The sequence below is a fragment of the Ptiloglossa arizonensis genome, chromosome 13 (genome assembly GCF_051014685.1).
Source record: "Ptiloglossa arizonensis isolate GNS036 chromosome 13, iyPtiAriz1_principal, whole genome shotgun sequence".
Taxonomy (NCBI): Eukaryota; Metazoa; Arthropoda; class Insecta; order Hymenoptera; family Colletidae; genus Ptiloglossa; species Ptiloglossa arizonensis.
In genome coordinates this window covers 8287375-8314589 of record NC_135060.1, presented here as the reverse complement: position 1 = coordinate 8314589, position 27215 = coordinate 8287375, and the positions used below count along the sequence as shown (strand labels likewise).

The window sequence follows — 27215 nt, the reverse complement described above, 5'->3', positions numbered from 1 at the left end:
TTTCGTAAAACGCGAGAACAGCATCGAGGGGTTATACTCACCGCGGGAGGAACTAAATTAAAAACGTCCACTCGATCTTATTTTACTATTGTAGTTTCGCGTTTTCGCGTCTAAACGATTCCGGCGGTAAACTGTGCTCGATTGGTCGACGTTATCGAACGCGCTGACGATAAACGCCTGATCTTTTACGCGTACAACATTCAGAATTTTCTAGACTGGTTCGAAGATTAACGATCGGGCGCAAATGGAGGTCGCGACTCGACGAGGGCTTTTGGTTTAAGACCGTGCTCAAAATGTGGCTGCCAGAGAGGATAAAGGAATCCTGGAACGTTGGACGTTTCCGGGTAATTTTGTTTGTAAAAAACATTGAAATTTCGAAACGCTCTCGGTCCTCTTATTTCGTTGATTTTTACGATCGTGAGAATATATTTACAGGAATTTTACAAAAATTCGGACATTAAACGGACGTACAATCCTTTTATAATTTTTATAAATTATTTCGCCTACTTTTAGAAACGATCTCGTCAAATTTCTATCGCGTATAACCTAACTGTTTTTTCATGTTTTTTATACCGTACCTGTGACTTGCCATTATCTACAATACGTACCAAAGCGTGTAAATAAGTAATTTTCTGAAACGTAAATATGCTTACAAGGGTTTCGACGTTATACCAAACATACCATCGTGAATTTTGTTGTCATTTCGGGAAGTCGAACTCGTCCTTGAAATTATTACCGCGCTTTACGAGATATCCGATACCTACCGCGCGATTATATCTACAGTCCAACTTTCCCTTTTGCGTTGCTCTTCTAATCGATCTCGAAAGTATCAGCGGTGGTTCTGGGTTGTTCGTTCGATCGCGATCGCGTTTTAATTATCTCTTCGAGAGAGTTCGATTCGCTCGTCGTGATTCCGCGGTTCACGTGGATGTATTTTTCACGCGGATGTCCAATGGTTCACCGATCCGCGATTTTCCCTCGGGTTCGCGCAACGGGACACGGTTATGCTACGACGGAAATAACTTTCCACGCTAACTAAGCCCAGCGCACGAAATTCTTGCCTAAATCCGCCGCGGGGTGGCGCGCGTCCCTATTCACATTTTTTTCTATTATTTTTTTCGTGTTATATCCGACCGAAGCGTACGTTTTCAGCGACGCGCATTCATGTAACGCATTCATGCGCATTCCTGTCGATTCTTCAAAGTCACTCGATCTGCCATTAAACGGGGGATAATCGCGAATGAATCTACATGTTAACAAATGTGACAAGTTTCGCCTTTAACCCTTTGCACTCGAGAGGTGACAATTTTTACCCAACCTTCGTAGGACGAACACCTCGTGGTATCCGAATTGGATCATTTCTGACCCGTGTCAAAATCATGCACAAACAGATATCAAAGTGTAATTTTTTACCTTGCATTTTACGAATAGGTTTACTATAGAGAAAAAATATAGATTTATCGTACAGAATTGATAAATTATTATAAGAAAATCGATTTATTACAGTGAAAAGAAAAACCGACATACTTAGAACATAAATAATATTTATTGATTTTCTGCGCAATTTCTACACAAAATTGTGTTTTCGCGAATAAGAACGATTATTACAAATGTGTCGTTGACATTCTTTACGCGCAGAAGTATATTTTTTATACAAATACAACGTCTTCCGCGTTTACGTAGCTGTCGATGGTTCTAAACGTACGTAAGAACTCTCGAAATACTTCGACCGCTCTCTCGAACGTCTGAAAGACGACTAACGCAAGGTCTCGAGTGACCCACGCTCGTCCTGCGAGGGTTAAGTTCGATTTTCATTGGAAACGTTGGCACCAATGCAGCTTTGCGAACGGTTTTCAAGCCGTTCGTGTATAATCTTACGAAGTGAGATCATTTCAAATTAGTTGCAGCAAATACATCAAAGAACTCTCGAAATACTTCGACTGCTCTGTCGAACGTCTGAAAGACGACTAACGTCTCGTTTCACTCAAGGTCTCGAGTGACCCACGCTCATCCTGCGAGGGTTAAGTTCGATTTCATTGGAAACGTTGGTACCACTGCAACTTTGCAAAACTTGCAACAGTTTTCAAGCCGTTCGTATATAATCTTACGAAGTAAAATCATTTCAAATTAGTTGCAAAAAATACACCAAAGAACTCTCGAAATGTTGGTAAATCCCAGTAAGAAAGACCTCGAGCGAAAAGGGTGAATAACGTCGCGCGTATTCGTTAATAACGTTCGCGTGTGTATTCGTGATCCGTGCACGGATTGTTCGGAATAAATAGTGCACGAATTGAACGTTCTCTCGCACCGTGGGTTGATGATGCGTTTTTGTTTTTTTTTCCCCTCCCCAGTCAATGTCAAGTCGCTAACCACGCGATAATTTTAATCCCTCGAGAGCTCGAGGGTTTATCGAGATTCTCTGCTTGTGTGTATACTCGTCTTTTACTATGTTTCTTAATGGATCCGAATGGGATCTCCGGTACGAAAAGAAACGCGATCTCGTTTTACGGAGGCACGGGAATTTCACGTGGCGTTTACTATACCGTGCCTGTTCCAAAGACAGTCGTAAAACTCCGCTACAACGCTCCGCTTGATAATAAGCTCGAGGAACAAACTCGAAGGGCTCGACGATGCACGCGTACGTTTCTCGTTCTTCCTTTTACTTCCGATTCCCATGCCAGTTACTTCTCGTTAATAGCCGAGTGGAAAATTCCGCTTTCGGTTGAATACATTTTGTTGAATCGAGGTTCCACGAACGATCGGTGATATCGATGGTTTCGAGACGAACATTTCAGTATCGAGCGATTACGCTTTAAATAGCGCAACGGAAGCTTTTTATCGATTTAACGTTGTCGAGATCTATCGAAGCATTTTGTTACTCTTCGTCGTGATTTTTGAAGTTAATTTCGTTCGTTGATCGATAAAGTTTGGAGTGTGTTTAGGAGGATATTTTTAGTAACGAGAACGAGCTTTAATTTGTTTTTTTTTTCAAGTGTAAGTAACGACGACCCAAAATTTGTATTTTTAGACGAAGTATACATCCGCAAAAGACGATTGCAAGTATTTCTTAACAGCGACCGTATGATTCTTTATTGTATAAATCGAGTAAGTGAATATTTTACGAGATGTATCGTACTTCGGGTAAGAATATATACTTTTCTGCACCGAGTATCCAAATATTTGATAAAAACTGCCGATAACGCATTTACTGTTTCTTGTTTACGATGTAGTTTTACGATCGCGCGCGTGTGTACGTTTACGTTAGCAACTGAATTCGATTCCGGAAAGAACATTGGATTATATATTATCAAATACCGTATCTGTTAAGAACTACGGTTCGCCTGCGAGTTTACGATGCGAACGTACGAACGTGCTATTTTCACGATCGTAATATCTCGTAATGTAATCATTTTTCGATTCACTTATCTCTCCAGCTTTGTACACGGTACGAGAGGAAGAAACGATTTGCGTAAAAAAAAAAAAAAGAATTATGCACGTGTAACGATTCAAAAGAAATCTTTCGCAACTGAATTTCGTGCAATAAGATTATTGATTCTGCTTCTCGAGAAAAATGAAACGAGACGTTTTCAATTATTGCTAAGATTCTCCAAGCACTTTGAAAATACGAACGTCTTTCTTGGAAAACGAGATCTCGAAAAATCACCGTGAACAACGATTAGGAAATAATTGAGTAGAATGAAATTTCAGCTTAAATCTAGTAGTCTCACCTGTTGTTCAATTTTTCCGTAAAATTTTAAGAATTCTAACCACGATCCCCGAATTTGTATTGTTTGCACGCTTATGGAAACCAGAGGGAAAATATATTACCTCAAAGTAGAAGCAATCGTTCTCCTTTTCTAAATATAGACTACTTTTACGTTTAAATTTCATTCTCCTTGTTTCGAAAGAACTTTTCGTGGATCCGAACGTTGAATATTTTATCGGGTTGTTCGGAAAGTCGTTTCGTTTATTTCTCGGTGAAAATGAAACACAATTTTTTCAAAGCATGTAAACATTTTATCAAATTATATATTCCCAATTTTCGAGAACGAAACAACTCTCCGTACAACCGAATAGTTCAGCATGGTTTAAATTTATATAAAAAATACTGTTCAACGGCAAGTATTATTCGTAGAAAAGGTAAAGAAGAGAGTCTCGTCGTTGACATTGACATCTCCGTCGCTCGGGCTCCTCTGGCTCCGATTCCATCTTCAACCCCCCTTCCCTCGATGTGTCAATACGAGAGAAGACCGTGGAAAGTGTATACAAGAATGGCGGTACTCGAATTTCGGAAGCAGGTGGTTAAAACGTTTGAACCGGTAAGGGAATCTGGCTTCTCTGCCTTCGGGGCTGTTCACTCGGCCAAGAACCGTCAACACAAAGGCTTCTGGCCGGATTCGCCGTGGTTTACTCTACACGGACCGTTCTCTTTAAGCTCGCCTCGACGCGAGACTCCTTGGCCCCGCCAGTTCGTCTTTTTATATTCCACGGGCTTCCTCGTTAACTGGCCCGTATTAATAACGCTCATTGGAAATTTACACGGCGCGCGGAGTTATTTAAAAAAGAAAGAAAAAAGAAAAAAAAAAAGCAGCATTCGCCTTGACATAGAAAAAAAAGAACTCGACAAACAATATTATCGAGCCGACGTTGTTGTAAACAGCAACGGTATTGTCCGCGCGTACGTCGCAACCCACATACCCGTTTACCGTAAACAATAAGTGATAACGGAAGAACAAGGAGAAGAGCACAGAGAGGAAACCATCGGGGGATAGCGAGTGGCGCGTTACGCATTGTCCGATGTTATTATCCGTTGCTCCCTCCTTGGATATTTTTCGATAAAAGTATACATTACGGGGCTGTAACGTTCGTCGAGATATTCGTAGGACTATTCCAGCCACCGAGAACTACTCCTTTCAAATCTCGGTTGAAAAGACGAGAGAACCGTCTTCGAACGAAAGGAGGATGTACAACCGAACGAGAGAAAAGAATTTTGATATCCAACGAGGGACACGTTTTATACGTTGACCTACATGCGATCCGCGATACAAGAGCGCTTCTCTCTTTTTGTTCGTTAATTGTAACGTTTTTCTTTCCTTTCTACCGGGTTCGAGCACGATTTATTTATCCGGTTAAGGAACCGTGTCTCTTCGCGTCGTTGTAGTCGACGGTGGCGCTCCTTTGTCTCCCGCGTTTCAACGATCGCGCAAGTGCCGTGGAATCGGTGAAAGGAACATCGATGGTCAATTTGAATCGTCGACTTTTATCGCGCGTCCCGAGAAAGAAAGAGAGAGATCAAGAGAACGAGAGTGTGCGCGCGCACGCGCGAGAGAGAGCGAATGAGTGAGAGAGAGAGGGGGCGTCCGTCGTTCCGTACAGAAATTTCAGGGTTGGTCTCACTTCTAATTAATGTTCGTCCGGACGGCAGCCCGAGACTGGTCTCGGGACTACGAACCGCTCGGTCCGGTTATTAGTATGGGGCCATTGTCGACGGCCGGTTCCCCCAAACCAGGCTCGTGGAATGATCTATAACACGGCCAAGAGGCTGGAAACTGCGAAGGATGAACTGTCCGTGGGCCAAAAGAAAAGGCTACGCTATACCGTGCACGAAGGTCAACTCCTGTAGAGGCGATCGCCGAGTGTTATACCTCTCCGTCTGCGGTTACACACAATGCGGACCGTCGGTGTTTGAGCGTATTAAACGCGTCGCGGGGATCGATTCCGCGTAACGTCGTCGCTGGTAGTTTTATTACCAGGCCCGTTCGTTGGTAGCGTAGTGGGGATTAATGATACCGCGATCCCGCGGTGTATCGAAATTCGAAGTGCGTTCCCGATCGGGCGCAAAGTAACCGCCGCGCGACGCCGTCGGAGACGACGATGATCGATGACCCGGCGGCGCTGTAATTTCGAAACGAAGTCGAATTACGCTACGACTTAACGATATCGCCGCGAACGAACGCGGTCTGCCCGTTCCTCGCTCGGTGCCGCGTACTCCCGTCGGCGTGTTGCGCGCGCACACGTTTGCCCACGTGTTACACGGCCATCGAACCAGTTCTGTTCTGCCTGGGGTACGTGATTCGAGTTCCCCCACCCACGGTTCCCCGGCACGACCATCGGTCACCGTGAACGCGCGTTACGTTTTGTCGCGTAATCGTCATCGATTAACGAAAATTACGAGCGCGCGTTCAGGCAGCCGGTGTGTACATCGCCTCGCGAAATCGGGGAGGAAGGACCGACACCACGGGCCCACGGATTCGTTCCGTCGCGGTCGGTCGTCGTGGTCGTCGTTGCACGGTGCCAGTTCGTACGGCGGCTGAATAATGCGTACGTCGATTATGTAAGTAGACGCGCGCGCGGGCATGTGGATGCTAGAGATTGAAAGTTCCTTGTCGGTGGTCAGTGAAAGAAAAGTCATTGATACCTTTCACCAGCCATTGACACACTCGCGTTCGGATGCCGCGCGTTCGTCGAATGTACAGTATCGCCGCGTCGCGTGTACAGACCGGTCAAAAATTGGGTCGGAGGATAATGGATACCGCTAATTAAGGAACACGAATTCTTCCGTGATCGAATTTTCCAAAGAATGGAATCGAATCGGTCGGTCGAAGAATAAAGAAGCTTTGAGATATTTCGACAAATTCTTCGTACTATTGTGTTTTTTTTTTAGTGAAAATGAAACACGATTATAAAGCGTATAAACGTTTTATCAAATTACAAATTCTCCATTTTGGAAAACGAAACATTCCGAACAATCCACTCGCGCTCGAGGGATTACCCGAAACACGGTTGTACTTCTTTTCCACCGTTCTCCATTCGAGTGTACAGTTTCGAGATTACTCGAAAGTGTCTACGTTTGGATTTGCACTGTCCATCAGACTAGTCGATTCGAATTCAATATACAAACATTTCGTTCAACGTTTTCGTCGATTCTCCCGAATAAAACTACGGTTAAAGTTTGACCTACCGGTAAAGTTCATCATGGATATTTATTGGTTCTTGTCCTTCGTGCGTACCCTCTGCAAACGTATAAGAACACTTTCGTAGCCCGATTGGATCTCCGAAGTTATTCGATAAACAGTGTGGCGGCGCTACCCACGCTTGCCACCAGAGGGAAACTCACCACCAACCGTTTCCCGCAAGTTCCCGTACCTGCTCCGATCGGTATATATACGATCCCTTACCGATCTTCCAATGTCCCGGTGTATAAGGCAGGGCCTGCTAGGATGCCTTATTGATCCACTAGCAGGCCCGGGATGAAACGTCCCAACTCCTATTCCTTTCTCGCATACATTTCGAACTTAGAGCCGCCAAAACAGGGTTACGCAAATTCGTGGCAAAATTCGTCCCGCGAAAGGTCCCGGGCACCCGAGACGGGCACGTGTACACACTCAGCGTGGGCGATATTATGAACGATGACCGGCAATCGTTCCGTCGATTCAACCCGCTGTAAAAGAAAGTCCAGCTTAGCCTTAATGACGGTTGTTTAAAAATAAAGTCGCGGGTAAGGCCGTTGACACCGTGGCGGTGTGACGAATCCGTGAATGCCGCGGACGGTGACCTTGAATTCCGACAAAGTGCGAGGAGAGCAGCGAGTTCGTCGCACTCCGCGAATTTAAATCCAGTACCGAGCGCGAAAGACAACGAACGTGTGCGAACGACGCGGATCATCGGGGTGTTCGGGTTTTTTCGTTGATTTTCGGGTCGTTCGGAGCTCGCGTCTTCCGGACTCGTTTCGCGAGTTCCACCAACAGTCGATCCCGGTCGCTGGTGCCCGGTTCATCGGTATGCGCCCTTTGAGCCCGGTAATTGTTCAACATTCGTCGCGTGTGATTCACGGCGCCGGGACGCGTCGCGATCGCTTAACGTCGAGGTATGTTAATGGACCGCGTTTCGTGCTCCTACGCTGTTGGCAGATTAGAGACGAATTGCCGTAATATGCTCTATTATGGTTCGCGTACGGTTTCTATGGTCCGTACCGCACGGTCTAAGACCGACACAATTCTCCGACACACGATAATCGGTCGTGGAGTTGTATTTACTTTGGAACGTAACCACGACGTGCAACGTTCACGTGCATTTCGTACGTTCGACTCTCTCTCCCTCCATTCGTGGGTAATACGCTCTTCATCCGAAATTGTACCGCGAAATGGACGTAGTAGTTGTACGCTCGCGGCGAAACCATTATCTCTCCGGTCTATTTATCGCTGCGACGGGGTAGCCGTGTGTAATAAATAGTTTTCTTCTCTACGATAGTATCTACCGGTGCGGAGAACTCGGCTCACCTGTTCCTCGGATCCAGTGACATTTAAATCCGCGGGACGTTTTCACTGTCGTGGAAACTCGGTAAACCGTTTCGTTTCGTAAGGGAGGATTGCGAAGTTGGATGAAAAAATACGGTGAAGATATCGGGTCTTTCGGAAAGTCGTTTGGTTTTTTTTTTTGGGGAAGGGATAATGAAACATGATTTTTTTCAGGTTGTGTAAATATTTTATTAAATTATGTATACGATTAGGAAATAATTGAGTCTTTAGTAGTAACTGAGAAATCTAGCAGTCTTGTCTATTGTTCAATTTTTCCGTAAAATCTTAAGAATTCTAACCACGATCCCCGAATTTGTATTGTTTGCACGCTTATGGAAAATATATTACCTCAAAGTAGAAGTTTAGAAACCACCCCTCCTCGAGTGATGTTCGTTTTTATTTCGCTCGGTCAAGTACGGAACCGTTTACGTGGAAAAATTACATCCTTCCAGTGTATGTATTTTTTTGGAAATTTGCCACGGTTTTTCATTCACGATCCTGTTTTCATTCACTGTTACACATTTCGCTGGGAATATTCTTTTCTCAAGTTTCGCGATTATCGAGAGTAATAGTTGTCAGGTGTTTGTTAAAAGCTTCCTTCGTATCGACGAATCGAAAAACAGTATTGCAAAACCGAGTCGGTTGAAAAGTCATATCGACATGGATTCTTCGAATGGAAAGAAGAAAGTTTTTCTTCTTTTTTTTAACGATTTTCTATACAAAACTTCTTCTTTTCTCGCACCGATCGGTATCGATTTCCATGGTCGTTCGATCGAGAATCGAAGGAGATCTTTATTTGCGCAGCTGATGGATCAGCGTACAGTTCGCTAGGTAAACGTACACGAAACGAATGTAACGTTAACGCGATATTTCTACATATGTAACAGATCGATAAATCCAAGACTACTCGAAGCGTCATTGAGTAACGATTCTTGATCTCCGGTCGTCTGCGTTTGTTTTCATCTGCGAGTAGGTTTCACAAGATATGTCTATTAATAGCGGATACTATATCCTGACGTTATCTAAACGGGATCATCGTCCGAGTTCTCTTCGTATAAATGATGTCAACGGGAAGGTTCTATTGTATGTTTTAAATTGGCGCGGTTCAATTATAGTTGCCGCGAGAGTCGAAGCAGGTGATGTATTTATGGCAGAAAGTTTTCGCAATTGGTCTTTATATAAAATGTCCGTATGCCGCGTCTTATGCAATGTATATGGCGTGACGTAATACGAATTTATCAGTAGGACGAGTTATCCAAATCGAAATTCGGGTCAGGCGATCTTACGCGGGTCTCGCTTGAATTTCTTCGCGGAGATTTTCCTCTCGCGAGTAAGAACCGTGTCGCGACGCTTGTAATTGCTCGAACGACACCATTCGTCGAAAAAAAAAGAAATTGTATTTTTTACCGCGATTCGTTTTCGCGTTGCGAGATTCGAGTCGTATACGATACGCTACTTATCGACGAAACGAGTTAAACAGGTAGCGAAAGGAGCAACGATGTTAAGTTGTAAATGTAAAGATTCGATAGATCGGATTCTTTCGTAACAATAGATAGACTGTTCGGATAATAGAACGACCACTCTTCCGATGTTAAACTTCGTTTATTTGAATAGAAACGAACCGTGTATACGTTTAAGGATTCCACGTCTTTGTGACAATTATACTGTCTTGATAAGTCGGAGCATCTGCTAAGTTTCTACTTACCATTCATTGTATTATTTGGTACTCTACTTGGTACTTTGGTAAATTAATTTAACATTCATTTTGTTGTTACAACGTAGTTTTCCAGGCGAATATGTTTTACTTACGATAGCTCGCGAAAGTCATGTGTGCTCTAAGATTGGAATTAAAAAAAAATTGCAAGAAGACGTACCTGTTAGAGTTACATTGACAAAATTTAACAAAACTCTAGCAATACTTGTTCCCTACACGCAACAACGAAAGGTTGCAAAGATACTCAGAACTGTCGACTATTCATTGTCAACTGTCGACCAAGTCATTGATACACATAGGTATACTGTACACACTCGAATCGTCTTCGAAGAGTCGCAAGATCACGTTAAGTGTTTCGTAACGCTTGTTACTTGTTAAATATTTTTTAGAATATTTCTCGTAAAATTCCGATCGATCTTTGCAAATGTATTTGGAAAATCTCGAACTCCGATGTCCTGTTCGTCGTAGTTCCCGACACAGAGGATTCCGGTACTTCGGTCACGCACTGTATATTCTGAAATCCATGATAATCGAAATCAACGCACGTGCTCCAATTAACGATCGTCGGGGCAAACAGACGTATCCGTCTTTTGGGAATAAAGTCGTTAAACAGCCGGAACAATTACCCGGCCGTGGTTAAAATTGGTAGCCGTAATAACGTAACGATACAACGATACTCGTGTCGCTATCTTTAAATTGGAATTATAAATGATACGAAATTATCGTGAAATTGGTTTTCGCATCGCTATCTATCGAATAAATCTACCGGTTCGTGCCACGCGAGGGTACGCGTAATACGTTGTACCGTGTTCTCTCGTAAAGTTGCACCTCTTTGTAAATATAGCTTTTTTTTTCTGTTACGAGCAACAGTGTTGCGCGCCGGAACGTCACGGAGCAGATTAAATCACCTGAGACGGTTGGCTGAGGTGTGGTGTCTTATTGTGGCGATGAATTTTATTAAACAGCCTTTATGTTTATGGTCGCAATTACACGGAACGGCTTGCATCCTCCGGCGGCCAATCTCGGCACAACTGGTGCCTGGAGCATAACAACCTGAATCTCCCGGATAAAAAGCAGATACCGTTCTATAAATCATTCATTGACTGTATATTAGACCGTTGCCTTACCCGCCGCTCTCATACATAAGTATGAAGATTTTTTTTCTTTCTTTTCCGTCCTTGCGGATTGAAAAAAGAAAAAAAAAAAAAGAAAAAAATACATTTTTACCGATTTTTCAACGCCGAGTGAAAGTAACGATCCCATCGCGCGAAAATCTTCGAACGACGCGATGAATTACTCGAATTTTATTCGAGGTTTCGAAAATTTTTCACTGGAAATTAGTGTTTTTTTTCTTTTTTTCCCCTCTCCACCGTTTGCACTCGCAAACTCGATGTGAAAGCGCGATAACGGTGAGATATCTCGCTCGTAACGAAATTTTTATTCGTTTCTTTCATATCTGTACACCGACCAGTTTCGAAGTTACGAGTGTGTATTCGCATCGAACGGTTCTTTGGTGTAGGTTTTTTTCACAGACTTTTGTGCGTATAAATATATCAGGTTACAGGGAATGAAATAACGCGGTTCTTTCGTTCCATGGAAAAATCTTTATCGACACTCTTCGTTGATGTTTGTTCGTAAATGTGTAATCTCTTTTCAGCTTCGTGCAACTATACGTTGGTTAACGACCTACCGATCGGATGTGTCTTTTCTTTAGAAATTCGTATCGATAATTCATCGATAGGCGCGCAAAAAAGATCAGAAAAATTTAAATACACTATTATCGATACGTTTGTCCCGAAAAGTAATTCGAATTGAAGCGAAAAGTTTCAAATTGCCAATAGTTTTCCAATTTGTATCTCATCGTTTCAATGTTTCGATACGTTACGAATAAAACGGAAGATACAATTTTCAAAGCGAGATCAATGTACACGAATACATCCGAATATATATATCCGTATATATAACGAAAATAATCCATGAAACGATGAATTCGTTTTCGAGGCAATGTAAAGTTTTCGATTAAAAGAAAAGTAACATATAAACTTCTCAAAATTAACCTAAACATTTATAAATAATCCATGTCGTTAACGATGAATTCGTTGTCGAAGCAATGTAAAGTTTAGATTAAAAGAAAAGTTACATATAAACTTCTCAAAATTAACCTAAACACCCATAAACAATCCATATCGCTAACGATGAATTCGTTGTCGAAGCAATGTAAAGTTTTCGATTAAAAGAAAAATTACATATAAACTTCTTAAAATTAACCTAAACACCCATAAATAATTCATATCGCTAACAATGAATTCATTGTCGGGTTGTAAAGTTTCCAATTGAAAAATCCTATGTATATATATAGTATAGATACTTCGCGTTCGAAACGTCCGAATTTTATTTATAATCGTTTATTTATAATTCGAACAACACCGCGCTCCGGAACGCCAGGATGTATTAATAATTTTGAAGCGTGCCATATTTCTCGAAAGACTTTAACGAACACGATTCCGTCTGAGATCGCTCGTATTGCCAAGTCCTCTCGTTTCTGACGTTGCGTTCGGTGCACGTGTGACATCTTTTCCTAGGGCGTTCCATGTTACGGTTCGCGTAGAGTTCAATACTCGTACGAGTATTTTCTTCGAATCTCCTTTTTGGAAACATTCTGTAACCCTTTCATAGAAACATTTTCAAGAAAATACGCTCTTACGAACGAATGGCCAAGATTCACCCTCTTACATTGATTTCGATTCTATCGCGAGTCTCGAGCGATATTACGAGCGGAAGGGTTAACCGGCGACACCCTCGGGCCCTTATTGGAGTAATGAATCGTCGAACGTCGACGATAACAATATAACAATAATTCGAAAAAAAAAAGAAGAAATAATCCAGACCGTACGACTCGTTGGAACGATATCGATTCACGTCCAGACGTACAGTTATAACTCGAGTCTCGATTCACAAGAGTAACTCGATTCACCGGCAAGAGGAACAACATCTAAGTCTAAGAGGACGGGCGCGTGTAAATATCGAGAACTGGTTCGCGGGCGGATGTTCCATACGTTACAAGGCAATAGTTTACGCGCGGTTCGCGTGTTCACGGCACGAATAAACGCGGGAGATCTTCCACCGTGCGATCCATAAACCATCGAGCTGGAGATCGACGTCGAGGGACTACGCTCGGTGCTCAAATTTGTAATCTCGGACGAGGGCTTGAACGCACAGCTGAAAGTACGTAATTACGTCGTCGGGATACACGCCGGTTAGCTGCGGGGTTAATTGTGCGATCGAGATAAATATCGCGATCTTATCGCGGGACGATTAAGCCCAAAGAGACCTTAAGCTTTTTTCGCGATAGGAGATCGCTGCCACGACCAGTTACAACTTTCTTCTTTCCTTTCTTTCGTTTATCCAGCATCGTTTTCCACCCTTCCTCGAGGGGATCGTCTAGTTCGGTGCCCTAAAGATCGTTGCTCGAGATTTTCCTTTTTTTCCCTTCTTTTTCTTCTTCTTCTTCTTTACGAGAAAAAAGAAGAGCTTTGTCGCGGGGTGTTTTATCTCGACACGGTGGAACAGCTCGCGAGTAAAGGCGTTGTATAAATCTCGGGAATGTTATTGGAGAGAAATTATCGGTCACGGTGGAACGTTATTCGCTTAGAAATTATTTATACCAGCGTCTCGGTAACGAACAGTGTTCTTACAGATGTGTTCTCGATACTTCTGGATCTCTGAGATATTACACTGTACGGAGAGTACTGTTACACGGTCGAGAATGATAATATACCACCCTGTACAACAGGGTGGTTTGTAATTTATGGTATAAATACGAGACTGGAAATCGAACGAAAGTTAGCTATCTTTTTCGTAGGGAGATGAGTTTGAAAAGTAATTGTGTTCGCGTGCAATTGACCAGCTTTACGACAGGTTTCTCAGGTTACGAGATATTAGGATTTGTTTATTTCTTAATAAACAAGGATTAATATCTATTGAATAAATTGTAAATTTAAGGATAAATTATTGATTAATTCTTAACCCTTTGCACTCGAAGCGTTTTTGCTACCTGAAACTGGCGCCTCGATGAAACCTTTCGATCGGAAAAATTCATACGCAATGGAATATTTTTGTTTCAATACTCGACGTACGTGTGTTTACATCTTAAAGGAGTGTAATACCTAATTTCCAATTTCAATTTCAAGTAACGAAATTTTCCCGAATTGGGAGAAGTACACCGAATTGTGTGGTGACCGAGGGTCTCCTCTCGAGTTCAAAGGGTTAATAAATAAAGATTCTTAAAGTGCGTGAAATGCTCTTTGATCGTTCACAATGCGATCCGTAACGTCGATCGTTCGTTGCACCCATACTCGACCACCAAATTGCATTTTCCTAAGAAACGTTTCCTCGTTCTCGATTTTCCTGTCTCATTCACCCTGTAAAATCACCCTAGCCTCGTTCTCATCGTGAATTATTTACTTAAGTTTCGCCAAACCGCGCGAACTTCTTCGAGCACGAATAATTGATTCCACGTTCGGTCGAGGTGTCCAAGCCTGTTCGAAAAATTGTAATTTCGAGGGAAAAAGGATCTCGACTTGGGTGCACAGTGTCCTTAGAAAAATTTCACTAAAAATCTCGCAATATTATCGACTTTGCAACATTCACCCTAATCTCTCCTTCGCGATGTTACGTATCACTCAAGAACAGGTATATCGAAGACACGGTTACGTGTACCATTTAACAACCGAGATTATCGAATCGCGCAATGCAAATACGACAGAATGCATTGTTCGAGAATAAACAAACGTCCCATTGATGTAAATTCTTATTAAAATTTCATTCGACGCGAGTATAATTATTCATATATTTGTTCATCGTCACCGCTCGGTTCTCTTCTTATTTTTCGCAACGATAAGACTCTCGTTTAAAGTGTCCCTATTTAAAGGGTCAAGGCTCGAAACGTCCCTCGAAGAAAGTGTAATAAACGAAAGAAAAATAAAAGACAGAGGGAATCGTTCTTCTTCTTCTTCTTCTTCTTCTTCATTTTTTTCTCTTGTTGTTTAATCTCCGAACTAGGCGGACCCCTTAATCTATTCAGCCTCCCTCGGCGGTCGCTTACCGGGACCGTGGATCGTTTAAGAATTCACGGCGCGTGCTCGCGTGGTCACGAAAGAACAGTTTCTTCGACACAATGACCAGCAGCTCGGAGCTCGTATTTTCAGCTCGGGAACGAGCCGGAGCGGGGACAGGGGACGGCCGGAGAGACAAACGACGGAAAAAGGAAGGGCGAGAGAAATAAGGGGTGAAAAATAGAGTCGACCGCAGGAACGACGGGAGAAATAAAATGTTGAGAAAAATAAGTGGCGTGCCCGGAGGAGGAGAAAGAGAAGAAGAAAGAGGAGGAGGAGGAGATTGGAGAGGGAAGACGCGTCGGGAGGGTGCCGATGTAGCTGGTGGGGGATGCACTCGCGGGGATAAAGATAGAAAAGCGAGCAACAGGGAGAGATAGATAGATGGAAAGATAGAAAGAAAGAGAGAGAAGACGAAGGAACGAGAGATCCGGAGAAGGTAAGACGCGTCGAAGGATATAGCCGAATGCATCTGACTAATCAGCGGCTAACGCGACGCGAGCAAATGGAAAAGTGCACCACTACCCTCTCCTCTCTCTTCTTCACGCCCTTAACGAAACGCGACAGTGATGTACAGGCCGGAAAATTAAAAGAAACGCGGCGCGAAGCGGCACGGTTTCGAGCTCGTTTTAGATGCGTTCCGCTACGCGTGTTCCCCGCGTAGAATTTACACGGGACGTTTTTAACCAAATTTCGTTATTTATAACCAACGTTCGTCATCCACGTTCGTCGTTTCAGAAGTATAATAGATTCAAGACACGATTTATCGTCGATGAGCGTCGTTGCTTTTTAGAAACGCGACTACCAATAGGGAGATCCGAGCGGTCGTTGTTTCGCGGGAGAAAATTTATTTCATCTACCACCCCGCGCGACCCTTTTACAGGATAAGCTTCACGGAAATTCGTCACGAAGTCGATACACCCCCGAACGGAGAATTACTCGAGCACCGGGAGTTCCGACGAGTTTCGAATACTTTGACCCGCGCTTTGCACCGAACTGTGCACAGTTCGACGAAGCGTGGTCCTACACGGGCTGGAATTCCCGAGGGTATCGTGCACATACACGGGGGGATGTACAGGGTGTCCCTTGGTTCAATCGACCCTACCGAATATCGTCGAGGTTATCGAAGAAAGTTTCGTTCCGATGAAATTTACGGGTTTCGAAGATCAGTGAGTATTTTGCAGGGGATGTTTCGGTAGATCCAGGACTGACGTTGACGTTAACTTGTATCGGTCATTTTTTATTTAACATCGTGTCTCTGATTTCGATTCTCGCGAATATCATTGATTTTAACGAAGAAAGTTTTGTTTCGATGAAATTTACAGGTTTCGAAGGTCAGTGAGTATTTTGCAGGTGATATTTCGGTGGATAGGAGATTGACCTTAACGTTAACTTGTATCAGCCATTTTTTATTTAACATCGTGTTCCATTTTCCATCGACACTCGCGAATATAATCGATCGAAGAAAAATTTACTCGCTCTAAGTATACAAGTTTCAAATATTAGATACTTCTTACACGATATTCTAATAGATTAGAGAAAGATATTGACGATCATTCCTCAACTTGTTTCACGGCGAATAAATCGAACTATAGATCAATAGTTTTTTCCTTCGACCTATTTACCTCTTTTGTCTCGTTCTACCTTTAATCCTTCGTACTACATCCACGCGGATCAAAATCAGCCTTTGACTGTACCTCGTTCCCGCGCAATATTCTCCTTTTCGACGCGTTACGCGCACAAATTTTACATTCGCGCGTTAAAGACGATCGATTGAAACGGAACGCCATATGTACGAACGACATTCGCTTTCTTAATCCCGTTCCATATAAAATGGATCGAAGCTTCCACCCGAAGGATAATCTCCCTCGGGCGGGCACCATTTTATTCTCCGGTTCCCCCAAGAGTACGGCATTACAATTGTAATTTCGTAGGATCGTTACGTTGGCAAATTTACTTACGCTAGCTTGATGTTACATTTTGCATGTCGTCCTTTACCATTGTACATTGCAATGCACCGCTCGCGGTAATTAGCGAATCTCGTGACCGAGAAACGAACTAATTATCTGGAATAACGTAATACTGTGCGAGCCCCGGGGAATTGTGCTTGTTTTCTTTTGAAAAATCGACTCTCGGGGTGTATTATTTAATACGAGAAACGGAAATGGGAGAATTCATAGATTTTTCGAAACAACTTGCGCTCACGTATCGTCCCATTTATGCAGGAATCATGAATATGCGATTCGATCGATTCTGGAAAGTTACGGTTGACTGTAAAACGCAAGTGGATAATAACGATCTCGAGCTCGGAGTATAGTAATCATCGTTGTTGTACAATCGTTTTGACGCAAAATTAGAAACGGGGGAAAAAGACACTCGACGTACAGTTTTTATTATAAATTGAACGTTTTTATATTAACGGTTCCAGTACAAAGAGAACTATTGTTTTATCTTTCGACGTTTGGAATCTACTTACTTCGAGCCTTCGTCTGGAGATTAGAAGAGCTTTCCACGACTTGAAATCAACGAAAAACTCGAATGAAAATTGGAAACTTTTGTAGAAATTATATTACTTGTAATTAAACTTCCAATTTCCTGTCGAGGGTCCGAAGAGGGAGTGTCCGAACGTCGGGAGATAAAGAAATATAGGAAAGTTGAAAAGAAAAATCTGGAAAGTTGAGTAAATTGCCTCCTCTCGCGCTATCAACAACGGTGTGCAATCGACCTCCTTGTGTCAATTCTTATCGTTAAAGTTTCCAAAATTTCCATAAGTAACTTTGAAAAGCCACGATTTTCCGTGTTTGCGAATTCGTTATAAAACGAGAATGCTCTACGTTCGAAAGATCCTTTTTTTTAGTGAACCCAAAAGTATCGAGTTGTTCGAAAAGTGATTTCGTTCTCCAAAATGGAGAATGTAGAATTTAATAAAATGTTTATACGCTCTATGAAAATCGTGTTTCATTTTCACCAAAAAAAAAAAAAGAAACCAAATGACTTTCCAAACGATCCAATATATTTCGTAAAGGTTAATATCGATATCACGTGAACGATATATCGCAAGAGCCGCGAAATCGTTTCTTTCACGGACTATTTTGACTGTCGTAACACCCTAAAGACTCATGGAGACTTCCAACGGAGTATCGTAACGGTGTTTCGTAACAGCGTTCGAAATGATACGGAGTATGAAACGTGCAGACGTGACTGGCGTTGTTTCATTAACGTTGGCGAGCCTTTCTTTCTCTCACGCTGCCGTTTGATATAGTAATTCCTCCCTGATGCCACGGGACGTGGGAGTTACCCGGAGAATGGGCGTCGTCCTCCTGCATGCGGTCTACGACTACCCTATCTAGCTGTTGGCCAGTCATGGGTCAGTGAATCTCAGTTCCTAGTCACGAATCTGAATACCGGTGGGCGTGAGCTCCTTTAAGCGGACTTGCGTTTACGCGATAGCAGGAAGTCCAATGTAAAATGCGGACAGAGCGAAATCTTCGAGCGCAACAAGTTTCAGTGTTTTCCGCGTTCGGTCGCTGGGAGCGTTTATAACCGGAAACTGGCCACGGACATTTTTACGCGATCATTTTTTCGAAAATTCGTCGAAGATAGACCAAGGAGAGATCGTGTACCGCGGAATATTTAGAAAGGATTCGTGTAGGTACACGTGCTGGGCTAGGTAGTAGATATTGAGTATATTATAGTTGTGTAAGGTACGACTTGTTGCTCGATTATTTTTCCAAGATTTGTCGAAGAAGAGATTGTGTTTTGTGGAATATTTAGGAAGCACAATGGATAAGATTCGTGTAATAAATATTGTAGGTACATGTGCTGGGCTAGGTAGTGGATATCGAGTACCTTATAGTCGTGTAAGGTACAACTTGTTGCTCGATTATTTTTCCAAGATTCGTCGAAGAAGAGATTGTGTTTTGTAGAATATTTTGAGAGCACAATGGATAAGATTCGTGTAATAAATATTGTAGGTACATGTGCTGGTCTACGTAGTAGATATCGAGTACCTTATAGTCGTGTAAGGTACAACTTGTTGCTCGATTATTTTTCCAAGATTCGTCGAAGAAGAGACCGTGTTTCGCAGAATATTTAGAAAGGAACGATAGATAACATTCGTGTAACAAACATTGTAGGTACACTCTCTGGTCTACGTAGTAGATACTATCGTGTACCTTATAGTCATGTAACGTGGAATATGTTGCTCGAGAATTTTTCGAAGATTCGTCGAACAAAGACGAGGGAGAGACCGTGTTTTTACGGAAACTAGAAATCTAGAAGGGACAATAGATAACATTCGTTCAAGAAACATTGTATGTACAGGTGTTCGTCCACATCCGTGGTAGATTTCATCGAACATGTTAGATTCGTTTACAGCTTGCTTGGAAAAATGTACGCTAAGAAAAATAAGAATATACCACTCGAGGAATACGAAAGGTGCATCGAATTGTGCAACCAGGTGTCGTAGAATACGAAAAAATTCCAAGACGTGAATTATTATTCGCACGAAGAAACTTAATAGTCACATCGAAAAGTTATTTGCATAGAAAAATATAAAAGATCCAATAACGTGTACAAAGTCACTCGAATGTTGCATAAACGTTTCGGAGCGCTCTTCTGGCAATTCGTCGAGAGACCAACCGATCGATTACATCGCCGACAATAATTTCTAGAGAAATCGAGAGATTGTCCAATACCTGGTTCACATCGAAGTTTTTGCAATATCATTAAATTGTTCGAAAAGTCATTCCGTATAGGAAAATATGCCTATTCCTCTGTTATAATAATATATTCCCTCTGGATTACAGATGGAAATATAGGGTCTGCGCAAGGTCACGTACAAAAGGAAAAGTCAAACCTGCTCGCACCGCGGAACACACACACATACACACACACACACACGTTTTCTCGAAAACTCTTTTTCAACTTTTTCTCGATACCGGTCGACTCACGTCCGTATCGGTCGCTGGTTACATTACAACTCATCTTTTGTCTTTCGCACTGAGCTTCAATGAGCTATCGATTTACAGCTATCGTCCCTACAGTATCGTTTATAATTTAAAATCATAAAGTAATGTTTACGATTTAAAATCACAAAGTATCGTTCACGATTTAAAATCACAAAGTATCGTTCATGATTTAAATTCACAAAGTATCGTTCACGATTTAAAATCACAAAGTATCGTTTACAATTTAAAATCATAAAGTTTCATCGAGTATCGTTCCCAAGGAGTCTTGGCTTAACCTTTATCCGGTGCCACACGCTCATTATACGAGCCTCGGTTTCTATTTCACACGTATCGCACAATCCGTGAAGCCTGACAGTGTTTTTATTCGGGACCGGTAGCTACTTCCGAGTTCGATTCCACGGCGTGGTTAGAACCAATTATACCGACAATCTTCGCTAAGATGCACGCTGACCGCTGCATCCGTTCTGCACGCAACAGTTATCGCGTTTTACTAGCGAACCGTGCAAAACCTCGACGTTTACGCCTTGAAGAGCGATCCTTGAAACTGCGGTTCATTTAGTACCGGAGTGGATATTCTCGACGTCGCGGGTACAATTGTTCGTCGATACTGTCAATGTCACGGTGGAAAGTGAGACGTCGAATAAAAGCTCTCCGCTTGGTCTCGATTGCCACCGTAATTGGATTATTTTCTCGAAAAGATTCCGAGTAACTCCTCGACTCCATCGATCGATGCACGAGTTCCGTCGTCGAATCGGTAACGGGTCGATACTTTGGTAAACAATTGGTCGAAAACGTAGATCGAAGATATCTTTTGAATTTAAAATAGAAATTCTTGATGGATTTAAAATAGAAATTCTTGACAGATTTAAAATAGAAATTCTTTTAAGAGATTATATTATCGTTGCATTGGTACATTGATACTCGTCGTTTTATTTGCTCGTCTTTTAATATTTGCTACGTGGATTGTGATTTCGCTCATTCGTGTGAAAATACACAAATCGATACGGATATACAAATACGATCGTAAATATCAAAGTTGGATTAAACAGCGATACCATGGCCAATATGAATATTTACTCACCGATGTATTTTATCATTATTATCGTTACTATATTACAATCCTTTCAATCGAAACTCGAATCAGATACTCGCAAAGATTGTGATTTTCGAATCGACACTCGTACGAGGTCTCCAGTTTGCAAGATGTTATTGTAAATCAATTTTCGTTCAATCTTCGGAATCATCGTCTGTATCGAGCGCGTGTACCACGAATCGCAACCCGTACGTTCGAAAGTATCCACCAGGAAAGTTAATTTTTATTAATAACATACGCCTATTTTCTCCACGTTGAAGCGATATCAAAAGCATGAAAACCGTGTACAATTATAGTAATTGCGCGTACGTTCTAGATCTACGATACGATAACTTCGGCTTTTACCAATTTGACTAAGTAATAATAATAATTGATGTTCCGTGTAGTCGTAACGTTCCCTGACGAACATTCTCCGCGTTATCTTCGTTCTCTGGCCGCGCGGCGTTCCTGTTGAATTTAAACAGGAGGTGTTCCTCTTCCCTCCTTGTATCGGGTAGGTAACAACGACTGCGTGTTCAAGTTCTGTGAAGGGGATCGTAAAAATTCATTAATACACATCTAGCGAAGGTTATTAGTCTCAGTAGAAGGGGTACGCGTTACTGGAAACGCTTTTCTCCCTGGACGAGGGGGCCTTTTCCCCACCGGTGTGTTCCCGAACCGTGAAAGAAAACCGGCCGCCACGGCTCTGATAATTATTTCTTTTTAGCCGATTTCACAACTCGTAGACGGTGAAACGAAACGGCGCGATGCGTAAACAAGAAGAACCGCGGCGTATCCTCGGTCTCGTTAACGGTGATCCGCACGATCCCCGTAAACGAGTACCACGGGCATGGAAAACCGGTGGAAAATCCACCGCGAAGTCCTAGGGGGAAAGATTTGATATTAGATTCGCGTTTCCGAGTACGCTCGTTAGATACGGCATACGCAACACCGCGTGTCTCCTCCTTGGATTCCGCCTCAGCGAACGCGTACGTACCTCCTCTGTCACCGATACCAACGACTCTCGCAACTTTACCTACCTGGAAATTAAAATCGAAAGTCGATTGTTTCGACGGTCGCCGTTTGAGTCTCTATTAACAACTTCGCAACCGATTGTACGGGGCGACTCGTTTCGAGCGACTCTCTCGGGTATCCTCGAATCGGTTTATCGTGTATATTTTTTTACTTATTTGTGGGAAATAAACTCATTGATTTACGAAAAGAAATAAACATGGTGCGTGTATTGAAGAAAAAAAAATGACAAAAGATCGTTCGATTGATGAAATTTAGAGAAAGGAAGATTTTTACGTTGAAGAAGTCGAGAGATGCAGACAAAAGTCGCAACTGATTGTACAGGGTACAATCGATTGTACTCGTTTCCATCGACCATCTCGAATATCCTCGAAACTGTTCGTCGTGTCTATTTATTTACTTGTGGTATTTATTTATCAATGGTCCCATTGATTTACGAAAAGAAATAAACGTACTGTGTGCATTGAAGAAAAAAGATTACAAAAGATCGTTCGATCGATGAAATTTAGAGAAAGGAAGACTTTTACGTTGAAGAGTCGAGAGATACAGACAAAAGTTGCAACTGCTTTTACAGGGTGACTCGTTTCGATCGACCATCTCGAATATCCTCGAATCTGTTTATCGTGTCTATTTATTTACTTATTTGTGGGAAATAAAATCATTGATTTACGAAAAGAAATAAACGTACTGTGTGCATTGAAGAAAAAAGATTACAAAAGATCGTTCGATCGATGAAATTTAACGAAAGAAAGACTTTTACGTTGAAGAAGTCGAGAGATACAGAATATTTATTAGCCGATATAAACGTATTGGTATTCATTCTATTGATATGAAATATTTTAAACGAATTTTGTAAAATTTTGAGGGAGAGGGTGAGTAGTGCAATTCTTTTTATGAATTTCATGATTTTAAATATCCTCTGTTCAAAAAGAATTCTTATTAGACCGAGTTAGTGTAATAAGGATAGTAAACTTTCGTTTAAACTCCTTTTGGATGCTAGAAATAGTTTCGAAGGTATTCGAGGAAGTCGCTTTAAGCGACTCACCTTCATATTTCGATAAATAATATTCGTTCCGAACAAATACGTACAAAAATTATCTTTAACAAAGTTGTACGAAAAGCATCGTTTGCTTCGGTGAGAATATGAGAAAATCTCGTCCAATGAAATTCCAATGCGAATTTGTAAAACAAAAACAAATTTATTCTTGACAATATTTCGATATTAAAATCAGCATTTCACTATAACAATAATCTTCTCTGTGCACCGAAATTGTACACAATAGAAAAGGGAGTATCGTCTACAAAAACAATATTAACTCTACTATTACGATCCAATCTCTTAAATGTATCTTTTCAGACACACACATACGCACACCCTCTATTGTTATACTCATCGATGCGTTCAAATATTTGTCAATATTTCTCCAGCGTTGTTAACGTTCCATCTTGAACGTAGACCAAATTCCTTAGAAACGTTTTTCGAGCGGTTGGAAAACAAAGGAGACACGCAATACATTACGGAAGTACTTAAACATCGCGAGTATCCTGTTATGGGGTACACCGTGCGTGTCCCTCTTTCCCCGTGGAACCACGTGTCACGCTCGCGCGCCTCTTCGCCATACTTCCACAGAGATTTCCCTGCGCCACGTGTTTCAGCAATAATGGGGAAACGCATTTTTCTCGATTTGGCACGATAATTCTCCCAGTGGATAAAACACGAACGCGTGTAACTCGAACGTTGCCGAACAAGCCTGTCGAATGGGTAATTTTATAGAAAAATAAAAAACACAAAGCCAGAAATACACCATAGAACGATTGTATTCGGAGTGTGCTTTCTCGTATTTGAAATTGTCGTTCGACTGGCACCGAATCGATAAAATTACGCGTACAGAAGGTAATAACGAGTATATAATAATGTATTATTAATAGTAATAATGTATTACTAATAGAGAAAAAAATGTATTACTAAACGAGAAAATCACAAAGTCCAGAGATACTCTATCGAGTAAATGTATTCTAGTGGAGTCGATAAAATTGTCTAATGATAAATATCGGATAGATGTTTACCGATATTTCGAATTGTAATTCAACTAGTACCGTGTCGATAAAACTGCACACAGAGATGGGAATAATGAATACGTTGCAAAAATTACGCGTACAGAAGGGAATAATAAATACGTTGCAAAATTGCACGTACAGAAGGGAATAATAAATACGTTACAAAATTACACGTACAGAAGGGAGTAACGAGCACGTTGCTCAAACGATACGAAAATACGGAATGTATCTATTAATAGTGAAACGCAAGAAAATTACAAAGGCCAGAAATACCCGATCGAGTATATCTATTCGAACGGAGTCGATAAAATTATACACAGAGAAGGGAATAATAAATATCGTATGGACGTTTTCCGATATTTCGAATGGTTAATCGACCGGTACCGAGTCGATCAAATTACACACAGAGAAGGTATTAATAATAATACCGTCATAATTTAATATTCGGTACTCTGTTTAAGAACAAGCACAAAAAATACAAAAGTGTGCACCACTTACTTTAACCAGTAACAGTGAAACACAATTGAACTTACAAACTCGAACGTCAGAAAATATCAAAAAATACTGTGTGCAAGTCAGCCTCGGTTTTCGGATCGATCCGCCATCTTTGAAGTTACAAAACGGACGAGCGAAGTTTCCTTTACACGTGGATGTCCCTTATAAAAAATACAAATTTTCCAATAGGACGAAAACTGTGCGAGGAACAATACACAGTATCTCCGATTCCACGCAGACGTTAGCTCCCCATCGTGAATCGACCGACACTCGAAGATCTTAATTACGTGGTACATTCCAATGCCGAGATCGCACGACTCGTACCGGAGGTCGATTAATTTTTCAAATTGCGAAACCACCGCGGCGTCTCTTCCGCGTAATACGTGATCGTTTTTCGCCCGGTTGAACCGTCCGATTTTTGCTCCACCGCCACCACCACCCCACCACCCCCCTACCCCTCGGCGCTTAATATCCTTTTTCGAGCGGTTTTTCGTCGCCGCGTATCGTCGGGGATAGTAATTTTACCGGTCTCTCGGGTCACGCCTGACCAGTTTCGCGTCGAGATACCTAGGTAGACCGTGCTGATATAATACGCGCGCCACTCTTCCATCCCGGACAAGACTTCATAACCCCCCCGTAACCAGCATAACCACCATGACCATCGTGCCGGCCGAAGAGACTGGTATGGGAGTCGGTTTCGTATTATATAACACATAGACGCGCCCCGGCAGGTACGAGCTACGAACCAAAGTGGCGTATCACGAGCAGGTGTTGCCCCGGGGTTAGTTCGAAAGACCGATTGTTCGTCCCGACGATCGTGGAACGAGTCTCGCTATCTTACGGGGAAAAAGAAAGAAAGAAAGAAAGAAAGAGAGAAAAAAAAGAAGAAAAAAGAAAAGAAAGTAGCGGAGAAAGAAATTCAAGATTTAAATCACCGCGACACCGCCGAGCGTACGGTGATTTCTCCCTACGTCCCTCCCTCTCTTTCTCTCGACTTGCGGTGAACCGAACGATCGAAACGCTCGGGTATCGTAGACACCGTTTAGTCTTCGACCGTGTACAAAATTCGAACGCGTTCCGTCGGTGGTAGATACCGGAGCACCGTGGTATAAATCTATGGTGTAATGTGGATCCGGAATGGGGAAAAAGGGCGGTTGTTGGCAAGTGTACCGGGATCGTATCGCGGTAAGCACGACGAACAGGAAAAAGGAAAGGGAGGCGGATGAGGCGAACGAGGCGCGAGGGAGTGGTGGATCGAGTGGACGGAACGGGGAAGATGGAACGGCTGGGGGAGTGGTGGGGGGAGAGCAGGAAACGAGGGAACGACGGAGAACGAGCAAGAAAGAGAGAGAGAGGGGAAACAAACGCGGTCCAGCGCGAACGAGCGAGAGAAACGTACACGATGGGCGAGTACGGTGTATCCTGGCGGGGAACTGGTAAAGACTCCTACGCGACAACGTGGACAAGACCGGGTTCACAATATATCGCACCTTCCAACGAGATAGCGCATAAGGCGCTATTTCACGTACAAATACCCGCGTTGCACTTAGTGCGGCACAGGTACGGGTTCGAGCACCGCCTAACGCCCACGCCTTTTCGTTCGGTCACCGTGCGCGGTAACGTTATCCTTGCACACTCTCCCGCGGTGTCCTCGCGGTTCTCGTGGCGCTCGGCGCAGTATACGCCCTTAAAGATTCGTTATCTACCCCACGGAAATTCGAATTCCGTGTATTACCGAGCCATTTACCAGCGAATGATATTTTAATTCCACGTCGATACGATCTAGGGGGCGTTCGGGCCGGCTAGGTTCTTCGAATCGTGACCGCGTTCGCGTCTACGCGGGACTTTTACCTCGTAAAGTATCTTGCTCGACGATACCAGAGATTTTTCTTTTTTATATTTTTTCTTTTCTACCTTCTTCTTTCTTTCGTTTTCGCCACGCGTAGGAGAGAATCATCGATCACGAAACGTTCGCTCCCGAGCAAACGTGAAATTCGAACGCAACGTCGAAAGTCCAAGGGGGGGCACTCGTCGTTGCTCGCGCGGATGCGCTCGTCTTAACCTAGAAACGTGAATTCTAGGTTAGAGCGTCGGTAAGCGGCGTTTAATCGAGGGAATAACCAAGACAGGGGTTTCGAGCGAGCGTCGGGGTTCCGGAGAATGATCGATGGGCGTGCGCGCGACCAGGAGCCGTGTTGCTCTTAATACGTGGGAAAGGGGCTTAATGGGAAGGAATTTGGTCGACTGGTTTGTTGCGCGAATTCGTTTAAGGATCTACATGCTAGGAAAAATTCTGAAGTACCTGTTTCGCGGGAACCGCGCGCGAAAGAATTCCATCGGTGAATACTTGTTCTGAATACTTATTGAAATGAATCTTCTTTCGAACGAGAAGCATACATAACCTCCGAACAAATTTAAAAAATAAAACTTAACCGTTCCTCACGGTTTCAATTTATTTAATTT

General features: G+C 42.6%; 1 protein-coding gene across 3 annotated transcripts in view; it reads left to right on the top strand.

The window, feature by feature from the left end:
- The window catches only part of LOC143154062 (uncharacterized), a 419640-nt gene that overhangs the window by 34384 nt on the left and 358041 nt on the right, over positions 1 to 27215 (top strand). The window lies entirely within an intron of this gene.